Raw genomic sequence first — 14,249 nt, forward strand, 5'->3', positions numbered from 1 at the left:
CAATTCCTGGGTGGGGAAGATCCCCTGGAGAAGGAATTGGCAACCCACTCCATTATTTCACCAGGAAAATCCCATTAACAGAGAAGCCTGGGAGGCTACAGTCTGTGGGGTCGCAAAGAGTCAGACTCAACTGAGCACATACACACCAGACCAGAGTTTTTAGACTCTGAAGGTTCACTGCTGAAGGCCTGGGGTTTGACCCCTGGTAGAGGAACTAAGATCCCAAAAGCCACGCAGTGCAGCCAAAAAATAAATAAATAGACAAATTCCCGTTTCTTATACTGAAATTGTACTTATATGCATCTTTATATTTGGCATCATAAAGTTAATAATTAAAACATAACAAACCTATCCAGGATATATTTTAAGATGCTAATGAAATGTATTTATGCAATTAAATTGATAATATTAACTAGGGAATACATATATATTAAAATCAGAAACTACTTCTGGGGGCTCACAGTCACACCTCAACATGACAATAAGATGCATAAGTCAGAGAATTGAATAATTTCTTAATTCAAAATTATTCTTCCATGCATGTATTTATCAAGCATCTACTATAAAGCACTATCGTAAGTATACCAGTGAAACAAACCCTATTATCAAATTCAAGGAACTTATGATGCAAAACAAAGTATAGACATATAAACAAATTTGAAAACAGGCAAACATCACAACAAAATATGAAAGGGTCAAACTCAAGGGCTCAGATGGCACCACAGAACAAGGCAGAATCCATGGGGCCAAGAAAGGCTAAGTAGGCGATGTGAGCTGGGCCCTAACGGTCCAGGGACTACTTCAAACAGATGAACAGCACGTGCTGACTATGAAAGGTAGAGTTTGGTCCTAATGGAAGATTTAGAAAGACTCAGAATACAACCAAAAATAAGTATTAGTACTAACATGCTGAATCTGAGTCCAAAGATATTTCCCACTTGTTTCATCTGTAACAGAGAATTACAGTGCAGCCAAATTTTGTTTACACAGATAAAACCAACATATATTGTTTTCTAAGTGTTTCCTGCACGCACAAAATGCAAAAAGATTTAAAAGCATCAATGGAAAAAAATTACACTTCTACCAAAATCCCTTTAAATCAAGAGTGAATTAAAACGACCCCAAACTCTCAGAAATATCTTCAAAATAAAATTATGTATTTTATCACATTTTCTTTTTAAAAAAATCACACACACACACACACACATAGTAAGCTTAACAATAAATCACTAAAGCTATTAAACTCGTGTGTGTGCGTGTGCACATAAGAATGTAGAGGAGGGGACAAACATACATCAGGACATTATAAAACCCAAGAATAATAATTAAACACTGTAATAGTGGTGAGAAGAGAAAGGCCTTCCATGTATGACAGTAAATGAAGGCCTTGTTAACAAGGGCAACATGTGAGCCAAAACCTGAAATGAGGCAGTGATCCACACATAAATGGGGAACAACAATTCAAGTAAAGACCTAAATGCAAAGGCCCTGGGTTCCTTCCAACCACTACACCACAGTTTAAATTAAGCTGTCAATTCACCAAGCATGCTCACTATTAGCAAATTCTAACAGGCGGTAGTAGTAGCAGTAAAAAGAAAAATAAAAGTACCACTACTAAAACAATGATAAAATGTAAAAATGTGCTCTGGTCGACAGTGCTCCACATCAGCAGTTCTCCAGCGGAGGAAATTACGCCTCTCCAGAGGGCATTTGGCCATGTATGGAGACATTTTTGGTCAACAAAACTGGAGGGCACGCATGATACTGGCAGCTAGTAAACATACTACACTGCATTTAGGAAAGCCCCATTATAAAGAACTAGCCAGCGAAAAACCAGTGCTGAGGTTAAGAAATCCTGCTCTACACTTATTAATTTAATCCTCTCGACAATGCTATAATCCTGATTGTACAGAAATAAATAAAATTGGGATCAGAGAGATTAAATTACTTGCTGTAGTCAGTGGTGGAGCTGAAATTTGAATCCCAAATGTTTCATTCAAGAGTCAATACACTTAACCACTACCTAGTATTATCTCTTCACAGTTAAATTCATTGACTATTATGTGCCAGGCAACAAGCTAACTTAAATATATAATGTCTTTAAACTTCACAGCCACACAATTTGGTGAGCTAAAGCTGAGCCAAGTTACACCCAATATTACAGAATAAGTAAGTAACAGAACTCAAAACCGCCTCTGACACACAGGTCAGTTCTTCACCACCATTAATACAACAAAGTTAAAGAAGAATAAATTATCCTTTTGGGACAGAGTCAAGAAAAATTACTAAATGGTTAATATGTGTGGTATGACATAATTCTAAAAAGCACATTTCTACAAAGCAATGCAACCTCATTACCTGCTCTACAAGCCCATTTCAAATTCAGGTCCAGTTTAGTTAGAATCTATGCGCAAGACTACCTAACAAAAAAACGAAGAATCATAACTTTGTCACTGAATTTATCAGGTAAAAAGAATATTTAAGAATCCAACATGACTGCCATACTAAGATCAGAGAAGACCTAACAACCTAGAAAAAGAACCCTCAAGCTGAAACTGGCAAAAGCAGAATTAATTAGCCCTCAGTGAAAAAGTTACCTTTAAAATTTACAACTATGATGCCCTATTGTCATTATCAGAAGCATCAGTACTTTGGATTAACCACAGAAATAGTACAAGCAGCTCGTCATCAAAACTATGGCAGTCCAAGTTAACACACACTTCACGTGTACTATGTGTGAGGCCCTATGCTAACTGTACTGCGTGCGTATCTCACTAGTCTCTCACAACTCTGAGAAACAGAGTAGATGCGATTACTCTGTTTTGCTAATGAGCAATCTGAGGCCCAGACCATTATGTAGGTCAAGTAAGCTGTCAATTCACCAAGCATGCTCACTATTAGCAAATTTCTAACAGGTGGTAATAGTAGCAGTAAGAAAAAATAAAAGTACCACTACTAAAACAATGATAAAATATAAAAATTGTCCTGGTCACATACCCAGGACAGGTGTTCCTCAAAGATACTGCAGTGTAATTCCCAAACCACCACAATAAAGTGAGTATTGTACACAGTGAAGTAAGTCACACCAATTTTTTGGTTTCTCAATGCATATAAAAGTTATGTTTATAGTCTAGTCTACTAAGTATACAATAGCATGATGTCTAAAAATACAAGATACAAACCTTAATTAAAAATAATTTATTGCTAAGAAATGCATCATCTGAAACTTCAGCAAGCTGTAATCATTCTGCAAATGGAGGGTCCTTCCTCGATGCTAGTGGATGCTGAAGGTTGGGGTGGCTGCAGCAATTTCTTACAAGACAACAATTAAGTCTGATACACCGATTGGCTCTTCCTCCCACAATTTCTCTGTAACATGACATGCTTATTGAATGCACATTACACACCATAGAACTTCTTCCAAATTTGGAGTCAGTTTTCTCAAACCCTGCAGCTGCTTTATCAATTAAGTTAATGTAATACCTAAATCCTGTATTGTCATCTCAATCTATATAGCATCTTCACCAGGAGTAGATTTCTTCTCAAGAATCCACTGACTTTGCTCATTCATAAGGAACAATGGATGAAGCAACACCTCCTCCATTTAAATTTTATTACAGGGTTGCAGCAATTCAGTCACATTTTCAGGCTCCACTTCTGATTTTAGTTCTCTTGCTATTGCCACCACATCTGCAGTTATTTCCTCCACTGAAATTCCGAAACCCTCCAAGCCATCCATGAGGATTGGAATCAACTTCTTCCAAACTCCTCTGAATGTTGATCTGACTTTGCCCAGATCCCTTAGAGGAATCAGTATCTATGGTAGCTATAGCCTTACAAAAGGTATTTCTTAAAAATAAAATCTGAAAGTCGAAGTGACTCCATGATCCATGCGATGCAGAACGGATGTTGTTGTGAGCAGGCATTACAAGGTGCAGACCAGGTCGATGAGCAATGACACTTGGGAACCTTTTTCTAAGCAACAGAATAACAGTGGGCTTAAAATATTCAGTAAACCATCCTGTAAACAGATGTGCTGTCATCCAGGCTTTGTTGCTCCATTTACAGAGCACAGGCAGAGTAGATTTAACGTAATTTTTAAAGACCCTAGGACTTTTAGAATGAGCACTGGCTTCAACTTGAAGTCACCAGCTGCATTAGTCTCTAACTAGAGAACCAGCCTGTCCTTTAAAATCAGGCAGTGATTTCTCCTCTCCAGCTATGAACATCCAGGACGGCACCTTCTTCCAACAGAGGGCTATTTTGACTAGACTGAAAATCTGTTGTTCAGGGTAGCCACCTTCATGAATTATCTTCGCTAGATCCTTTGGATAACTTGCTGCAGCTTTCACATCAGCATGCACTACTTCACACATTTGTACTTTAATGTTATGGAGACAGTTTCTTTCCTCAAACCTCATGAACCAACCTCTCCTAGCTCCAAGTTTTCTTCTGTGTTTCCCCACATCTCTCAGCCTTCAAAGAACAGAAGAGAGTTAAGGCAATGGCACCCCACTCCAGTACTCTTGCCTGGAAAATCCCATGGACGGAGGAGCCTGGTAGGCTGCAGTCCACGGGGTCGCGAAGAGTCGGACACGACTGAGCGACTTCACTTTGACTTTTTCACTTTCATGCATTGGAGAAGGAAATGGCAACCCACTCCAGTATTCTTGCCTAGAGAATCCCAGGGATGGGGGAGCTTGGTGGGCTGCCGTCTATGGGGTCGCACAGAGTCGGACATGACTGAAGCGACTTAGCAGCAGCAAGGCCTTGCTCTAGATTAGACTTTGGCTTAAGAGGATGTTGTGTTTGGTTTGATTATCCACACCACTAAAACTTTCTCTGTATCAGCAATAAGGTCGTTTTACTTTCTTCATTCATATGTTCACTGGAGCTGCACGTTTAACTTTCTTCAAGAACTTTTTCTTTGCATCCACAACTCAGCTAACCGTTTGGCACAAGAGGCCTACTTTGGGAGATATCTTGGCTTTCAATATGCCTTCCTCATTAACCTCAGTCATTTCTAACTTTTGATTTCAACTGAGAGACATGGACTCTTTACTCAGAAAGTTAAGAGGTCATGGCAGGGTTATTAATTGGCCTACTTTCAATATTATAGCATCTCAATGACTAGGGAGGCCCAAGGAGAGGGAGAAAGATAGGGAACAGCCAGTCGGTGGAGGTGTCAGAACACACACAACATTTACAATTAACTTCACCATCTTATTAGGGTTGTGGTTTGAGGTAACCCAAAATGACAACATTAACATCAACACCAATCACAAAGCAATAACACAATAATGACAAAAAGTTTAAAATATTGTGAGAATTAACAAAACGTGATATAGAAGACTCAAAGTGAGCAAATGCTGTTTAAAAAAAACTGGCGGCAAGACTCGCTCCATACATGATTGCCACAACCTTCAATTTGTTTAAAAAAAAAAAAAAAACCCTGCAGTATCTGCAAAGCACAATAAAAGAGGTATGTCTCTATACCCAAACTGGAATCCAGGCAGCAAGATTCCCGAGCCTGCACTTTTAACCTACTGTACTTTATGAAGTCTACATGCATAACATATATCAATCTTTATATCATTAATGAAATCATTAAAATATTGAAAACAAAGTGACATGCCCACTTCCAAAATAAATTGGGAAATATGCACTTAGCCACTCCCTACATATAAAAAATAAAATAGATATCTTTAGTGTGTACATCATCATTGCGGAAGTGATGAACCACAAACTTCACAATTTATTTTCAAAGTCTACAATTTTAGAATGTTTTCATGTGACCATCTCACACAAGTTATGAGTGAATTAAAACTTAAGCCTTTGTGTACAATCCACTATGCCATTCAAAATTCTGTCTAATAAAGTTAGACTGCAACAAAAGATAAAATGTCAGGATACTATTTAAGTTTTTGCTTAACTGTTTCTCTTCACCCTCACTCCATTATACAAATAATCCTAAATATTTAAATCTTGATCATTAAAAATGATCTAGATTAAATACACAATCCATGGCAATAACTGTCCAGTCTATACATTTGACAATTCCTCATACAATGTGTTTTGTAACTCTTGAAATATCTTCCTCTTTTAACTCTAATTCAATGATTTAATAGCACCCATCTGAATCTGGTTTCTCAACCTAGAATACATTCCATGAGAATACAAATAGTACCTGAGTCTCAAATATTTTGAATCAAATCAATACTGTCAATATCATTCCCTATGTAATTAAAGGGAAACATTCAAGGAGAATTTTTTTTTACTGTTCTTAAAAATGCAAGGGCTAGAAATATGTAAAAATTTGCCAAGTTATTTTTGTAGTTAAAAAATAAGATATCTACACTTCTGAAAAGATATTACAGGATTCTCACAGGGTGCTCTAAAAAATGAAAGCAGCAGAGCCTAAGATGTACTGTTCCAAGAAAGAAAGCCAGCAACCACAAGTCCAAAAGAATTGATGAAATGTAGATGAATAAAAACATTCAGAAGTCAGCACTTCAAGAACCTTGTACTCCCTGACACTTTGGTGGTGATCCACAAACCTGAGAGGCTAATCAATAACTATATTTCCTCATTAAAAAAATAATAAAGATCTTACCTCCAGATTATTATCCTTAAAAATTAACTTAAAAAGATTTCATGAGATATCTGTGTAAAGATAAAAAAAACACCTTTAAGAAACCAAAACATATCAAAATGGTAAAAAGTTACCATGTCAAGAAAGATAACCATTATTTATATTTTAGTACCCAAAACTAACTTTCATCAAAAATAATTTTTTTAACTGCCTCAAACAGGAGCTCTGTATCAACCTATAGGGGTGGGATGGTGAGGGAGATGGGAGGGAGTTTCAAAAAGGATGGGATATATGTATATCTATGGCTGATTCATGTTGAGGTTTGACAGAAAACAGCAAAATTCTGTAAAGCAATTATCCTTCAGTGAAAAATTAATTTTAAAAAGTTTTATTAACTGCTATTATAAAGTCAAAAATTATCAACCCTTCCCGATTCTAGTACTCAAAATAATTATGATTTTAACATTACGGTTTTAAATAAAGACAACTTCCTTTCCATATGTCCATCCTGAACATTACTTTGAACCAATGTGATTTTTCACCTACATTTACACAGACCACTTCTCATAGATTTGACTTATCTGAGTATGCAACAAATGAATATGTCACAGGATCAGCTAGACACTTATCTGACGTCTACCCCAAGAGCACTGAAAGCGTAACTAATTCAGTGTGATTGTTAAGGAAGTTCACTATCCTCCCAATGGATGCAAAAGCAGTATTATTTACATTTCCATGTTCTTCAACAAATGGACCTACAAATCATGCATGAAACCGGGAAACTTGTCCCATCACTGCTACTGCTGCTGCTGCTAAGTCGCTTCAGTCGTGTCTGACTCTGTGCGACCCCATAGACGGCAGCCCACCAGCCTCCACCGTCCCTGGGATTCTCCAGGCAAGAACTCTGGAGTGGGTTGCCATTTCCTTATCCAACGCATCAAAGTGAAAAGTGAAAGTGAAGTCGCTTAGTCGTGTCCGATTCTTCGCGACCCCATGGACTGCAGCCTACCAGGCTCCTCTGTCCATCACTAACTCCTCACAAATCTCCGGTACAGCTACCAAATAAAGCTTACACTCTAAGGTTGTAGTTCTGCATACTTAACAAGAGGCTCACCTCGGTTGAGTGGATGTCTTTCTGCTGCTAAGGAACTGACTGAACTGTTACTGGTTTCATCAGCTCAGTAAGAACTGTTAAAAGTACCTCCTTCAATTCTGTTACTATCATGGGGAAATGGAGCATATATTTTAAAATAGTGATGATGACGATGCTGATGGAGGGAAAATTCATCATCGTTATATACGTCCAGTAAACAGAACTGGATAGAAATAATAAAGGAAAGGTCTAAGTGGTAATCATGATAAAGAAATCACTATTTCAGACAATAATATTCACAACACACCATGTGTGCTCTGGAATGAAGATACAAGTTCAATAACATAAGAATGCTGCAAAAATTTCCTGGTTCTTTGACTCCTCTCTCGCCTACCAGAAAAACACATCTACAAACATTTTCTCAATCCCAAACACTTCATTCAAGAGTCAAAAAATGGTAGCTAATGAACGGAAACAGTTTTGGAAGATCTCAACCAGCTTAGAAGAGGGAAGACAAGTTCGAATCCAAAATAGTAACTAAATAGAAACAATGTAGTATTTAAGTACCTCCCCCCCCCAACTAGCTTAAAATAACTTGGTAAAGATAGCATTTGCGAAGGCTCAATTACCTCCGTTTCATTTTAAATTAAGTGTCAATAAACGCAATGAAAATTAGGACTGGGAAGATATTAAAGCGTTCTTGCCGCCTACAGTAATCACTATTCATAATCATGCAAATAATTCCTAAACAGCACCAATAATCACACACTCTTCTTAGAATCAGAGTCTCGAAAAACAGCATTTAAAAACTCAAAGATGGGAACGAACCCTCGGACCCCGCGATACACGGCTGGGGAGAAGCAGGGGCGCTGTGCAGCACCAGCATTCTCCCTCTTTCTCCGTCCTCCCCGCCCCCGGTCAGGTGACCAACTCTTTAGCACCATTAACACCCACGGGTCGACAAGTGGTTCATTAAATTACACGTATTGTGGAAGGCCAGGTTCCGGGCTCCTCACTTCAAACTATGCAAAAGGAGGAGACAGTTTGGGGCCCGACCACAAAAGCGTGCGGCCGCGGGAGGGAGGATGGAGCGCCGGCCCCGCGTTCCGGCGGCGGGGACCCAGCTCGGCTCCGCGGCCGGACCCGGGCCCCAGGCTCGACGCTGCAGTGCCGGGGCGAGGCCTGCGGGCTGGGCCTCCGGGCCGCGCCGCCGCGCCTCCCCGCCCGAGCGCCTGCGCGGCGGCGGGACTCACCCGAGGCGGGGGCGCGGAGCCGGCGGGGAGGCCGCGGCCCGACCCTAGCCGGGCGGCCCCGCCACCGCGGCCCAAACGGTCCCGGGCGGCCGAGGCGGCGCGGGCAGGCCGAGGCGTTGCGCAAGAGGCCGGGGGGCGCCCCGGTCTGCGCGGGAGGGAGGCGCGGAGCCCGGCCGGCGGAGGGCGGGAGGCCGCGGGGTGCGGGGCAGAGGGGGAGGGCCGCGCGTCGCCGGCCGCCGCCGCGCCGCCACTCACCAGCTCCGCCGACAAGCGCTACCTCAGGCAGCGAGGGAAGATGGTGGCCGCGCCGCGCGGAGGAGGGGGCCGGCGAGCCGAGAGGGGGTACGCGCGGGACGCAGGCGTCGCTGCCGAGGCTTCTTCCTCCTCACGGCCGGCTGGCCGCCGCGGACCCCGGCGCCCCGGCTTCCGCGCCGCCCTCCTCAGCCTTCGTGCAGCCGCCGCCGCCGCTCAGCGCCCCAGCAGAGCGCGCCTCGTGGGGACGGTGCAGCGGCGCGAGACCCCGAGGCCATCTGCGTGCGGCGGCGGCCCGGCGGCTGGAGCGCGGCCGCGTCACGTGACCACACTGTTTACCGTTCCGGGGCAGCGCCGCGCCTGCGCGCTGCAGGCCTCGGGCCTCCGAGGGCGCGGCCCGCCCGCGGGCCCGCCGGAGCTGCGCGCGCTCTCTCCTCCGCGGCTCGGTGACCGCCCGCTCAGTGTGATGCTGACGGGCCCGTCTCTCCCCCTCCGCTGCTCTTTATGAACGGGGCATGGGTCTCAGAATGGCGGGCGAGGGCGGAACCGATCGACCCCGAGCCGGGGGATCCCTGCTGGCCCTGCACCACAGTCCGTTCGTGAACCGCCTCGCCCTCTGCTTGCTCATGTTAGCTATCCTCTCTGCTTTCAGGACTCGAGAGGCCTCCTTCTCCTCCAAGTGCCCCTGATCTAACTCAGCAGCTTTCAACGGTGGCCATAGGTTTCCTGCAGGGCCCCAAGACGTTTCAAAGGGTCTCCAGTTCTTGCAACTGTCGAAGACTAAATTTTCTTCGTCTCCTTCAACCGAAGCAGCGTGTAGCAGTTTAATGCAGAAGCAGATATGAGAATTCAGCCATTGTGTACTAAGGCAGACACTGCGGATATTTGCAAAAATTTAAAATAATGCCACTCTTTCATTATGTTTTGTTGGAGAATGTATTTTTCATAATAAATATTTATGTTAACAATGTATTTCGTTATTTTTTAAATGTTCTTTATTGTCCTTTGGTTTAATTTCTAAGACAGTAAATATCAATACATGTAACTAACCCACATAAACAAAAAGTCTACGAACTCCCTCAGTAATTTTTAAGAGCATATAGGGGTGGGTTCTGAGACCAAAAAGTCTGAAAAACGATGGTTTAATTTATGTGCTTCCACAGCAGGTTAGACTAACCCCTATCTCAACCCTACCAGGAATGTCTCCTAACTGGAGGAACCATTGCAATTACCCACTAAAAAATGATCGCGTTTAAAACCTTTACTTGTTTAGTTAAGCCTCAAGGCAACAGCAGGATGGCCACATTGGAGGATGTAATGTGAAGCATTAATAGAGCAATAGTTCATAGACAGGTGGTGAAGATCTGTGCTCTACTCTATCAGTTGTTACGGTATTTTGAGCTCTCCCCAAACCAAATGCTCTTCCAGAATGGAAGTTTAGATGGTTCTAATTCTGGAATCCTAGAGTTTAAGCCCTGTCTTGATTCATCAGTTCCTCAGAACTTTGTTTTATAATCTCTCTTTTTTAAAGGTTTTTTTTCCCCCCCTTTGAGAAAGGTAAATAGAAATGAATAGTCAAGTTTTTTGTTGGTTTTTTGTTTGTTTGTTTCACTTTCAGTATCTGGAATCAACTGCAAAAATAAATCTAACTTTACTCTTCTCCTGGACCTCAATGTGAAATTTGAAAAAGGCCTTAGAAGATTATTGTCATAGGACTTCTCTGGTAGTCCAGTGATGGGTTCCATCCCTGGTAGGGGAAGATTCCACATGTTGGGGGCAACTAAGCCCGTGTGCCACAACTATTCAGCCTACAAGCGCCTGGCCACAACAAGAGAAGCCACTACAATGAGAAGTGCACACACAACTAAGGAATAGCCCTTGAGTAGAAATGAAGATTCAACGCAGTCATTAATTAATTAAGTTTTTAAAAAAGATTATTTTCATAAACAAAATTCCACCATAGTGGTGGTTAAAGTCACTCAGTCATGGCCAACTCTTTGCAACACCATGGACTGTACAGTCCATGGAATTCTCCAGGCCAGAATACTGGAGTGGGTAGCCTCTCCCTTCTCCAGGGGATCTTCTGAACCCAGGCATTGAACCCATGTTTCCCACATTGCAGTCAGATTCTTTACCAGCTGAGCCACAAGGGAAACCCAAGAATACAGGAGTGGGTAGTATATCCCTTCTCCAGGGGATCTTCCTGGCCCAGGATCTGCTGCATTGCAGGTGGATTCTTTACCAATTGAGCTATGAGAAAAGCCCAAATTCCACCATAAAGAAATTCATACAGGAGACCTTGAATAGAAGAGCATTAGATAGAAAATCCCCTTAGAAGAACTGGGGGAAATTTTACCTTGTTAGAGAAATTTTCATATATTTATGAAAAAATGGAATAACAAGAAAGTATAGAAACCAGAAGTCTTTCACATTTATTGGGCTGATGAAAATGTTCATTCGGTTTTTTCCATAAGATGGCTCTTTTTTCTAAGACATGTCTGACTCTACAACTCCATGAACAGAAGTGTGCAAGGCTTCCCTGTCCTTCACTGTCTCCAGAGTTTGTTGAAACTCATATCCATTGAGTCAGTGATGCCATCCAACCATCTCATCCTCTGTTGTCCCCTTCTCGTCTTGCCCTCAATCTTTCCCAGCGTCAGATCTTTTCCAAGGAATCAGTTCTTCCTATCAGGTGGCCAAAGTATTGGAGCTTCAGCTTCAACACCAGTCATTCCAATGAATATTCAGGGTTGATTTCCTTTAGGATTGACTGGTTTGATCTCCTTACAGTCCAAGGAACTCTCAAGAGTCTTCTCCAACACCACAGTTCGAAAGCATTCATTCTTGAGTGCTCAGCCTTCCCTATGGTCCAACTCTCATATCCATACATGACTACTGGAAAAACCATAGCTTTGACTATATGCATCTTTGTTGGCAAAGTGACATCTCTGCTTTCTAATACAATGTCTAGGTTTGTCATAGCTTTTTCCCCAAGAAGCAAGCATCTTTCAATTTTGTGGCTACAGCCACAGTCCACAGTGATTTTGGAGTCCAAGAAAAACAAGTCTGACACTGTTCCCACTTTTTCCCCATCTATTTGCCATGAGGTGATGGGACCAGATGCCATGATCTTCCAGTTTTTTGAATGTTGACTTTTAATCCACTCTCCTCTTTCACCTTCATCAAGATGCTCTTTAGTTCCTCTTCACTTTATGCCTTTATCATCTACATATTTGAGGTTGTTGTTATTTCTCCCAGCAATCTTGGTTCTAGCTTTTGAGTCATCCAGCCTAGCATTTCACTTGATGTACTCTGCATATAAGTTAAATAAGCAGAGTGACAATATATTGACCCATGGACTGTAGGTAGCCTGCCAAGCTCCTCTGTCCACAGGATTCTCCAGGCAAGAATACTGGACTGGGTTTCCATTTCCTTCTCCAGGGGATCTTTCCAACATAGGGATTGAACCTGGGTCTCCTGCATTGCAGACAGTGTTTACCAACAGAGCTACAAGGGAAGCCTGACAATATACAGCCTTTCCTTACTCCTTTCCCAATTTTGAACCAGTCCATTGTTCCATCTTCAGTTCTAACTGTTGCTTCTTGACCTGCATACAGGTTTCTCAGGAAGCATGAAAGATGGTCTGGTATTCCCATCTCTTCAAGAATATTGCACAGTTTGTTGTGATCCACACAGTCAAAGTCTTTAGCATAGGCAATGAAGCAGAAGCAGATGTTTCCCGGAATTCCCTTGCTTTCCCTATGATCCAGCAGATGTTGGCAATTTGACTCTGGTTCCTCTGCCTTTTCTAAATCCAGTTTGTACATATGGAAGTTCTCTGTTCATGTACTCCTGACTTTTCCAAGTTTGCTGGCATATTGAGTCCAGCACTTTAACAGCATCATCTTTTAGGATTTCCATCACCTCCACTAGCTTTGTTCGTAGCAATGCTTCCTAAGACCCACTTGACTTCACACTCCAGGATGTCTGACTAAGTGAGTGACCACACTATCGTGGTTATCTGGGTCATTAAGAGCTTTTTTGCACATTTCTTCTGTGTAAGATGACTCTAGTAGCTCTTCTGTGTAAGATGGTTCTAGTAGCACTTCCTTGTCTTTAACTTTATTTGAAACAATTTTGCTGCATTATATTGTGACACCTGTGCTGTCACATGCATCTTAAAAAATTATTAAAATTGGTCTAGCTGTTTTAATATTGAAGGTGGAAGGGAAAAGCAACGTTTTTGGCATATTATGCTTTATTGTTTCAAGAAAGGTAAATATACAATTGAAATGTAAAAAAAAACATTGTGTAGTGTATGGACAATATGCCATGATTGAACATATCAAAAGTGGTTTGCAAAGTTTTATGCTGAAAATCTCTTGCTGGACAATGCTCCACTATCTGGTAGAACAGTTGAAGTTGGCAACAATCAAATCAAGACATTAATTGTGATCAAACAATGTTTTACCATGTGGGAGAGAGCTGGCATACTCAAAATATCCAAATAAAGCATTGAAAATCATTTGCACCAGCTTGGTTATGTTAATTACTTTAATGTTTGAGTTTCACATAAGTTAAACAAAAACAAAAAATTCTTGACCATATTTCCACATGCAATCCTCTACTTAGATATAAAAAGCATTGTGTTCTTAAAACAAATTGTGACTGGCAATGCAAAGTGGATACTGTACAACAATGTGGAATGGAAGAGATAGTGGGGCAAGGGAAATGAACCACCAACAACCATACCAAAGGCCCATCTTCATCCAAAGAAGGTGATATTGTATATAGGGTAGGATTGGAAGGGAGTTCTCTATTATGAGCTCCTGCTGGAAAACCAAAAGATTAATTCCAATAAGTACTGCTACAAAAGAGACCAACTGAAGGCAGCAGTTGATGAATAGCATCCAGAATTAGTCAACAAAACAGGCATAATCTTTCATCAGGACAATGCAAGACCACATGTTTCTTTGATGACCAAGCAAAAGCTGTTACAGCTTGGGTGGAAAGTTCTGATTCATTCATTGTATTCACCAGACAATGTACCTTTGGATGT

General features: G+C 41.7%; 1 protein-coding gene across 6 annotated transcripts in view; it reads right to left on the reverse strand.

Annotated features, from left to right (window-relative positions):
- Positions 1-9,840, reverse strand: part of PHF3 (PHD finger protein 3) — a 90,816-nt gene extending 80,976 nt beyond the window's left edge. Inside the window, exon 1 of one of the 6 annotated variants that reach the window (XM_069599503.1) lies at positions 9,194-9,840. The gene's annotated coding sequence lies outside the window, so the exon portion shown is untranslated. The remainder of the gene's footprint in view (positions 1-9,193) is intronic. The other 5 variants (XM_069599502.1, XM_069599505.1, XM_069599504.1 and 2 more) reach the window with 5 other exon arrangements.
- Positions 9,841-14,249: the final 4,409 nt, after the last annotated feature.

The sequence above is a fragment of the Ovis canadensis genome, chromosome 9 (genome assembly GCF_042477335.2).
Source record: "Ovis canadensis isolate MfBH-ARS-UI-01 breed Bighorn chromosome 9, ARS-UI_OviCan_v2, whole genome shotgun sequence".
NCBI classification, from domain to species: Eukaryota; Metazoa; Chordata; class Mammalia; order Artiodactyla; family Bovidae; genus Ovis; species Ovis canadensis.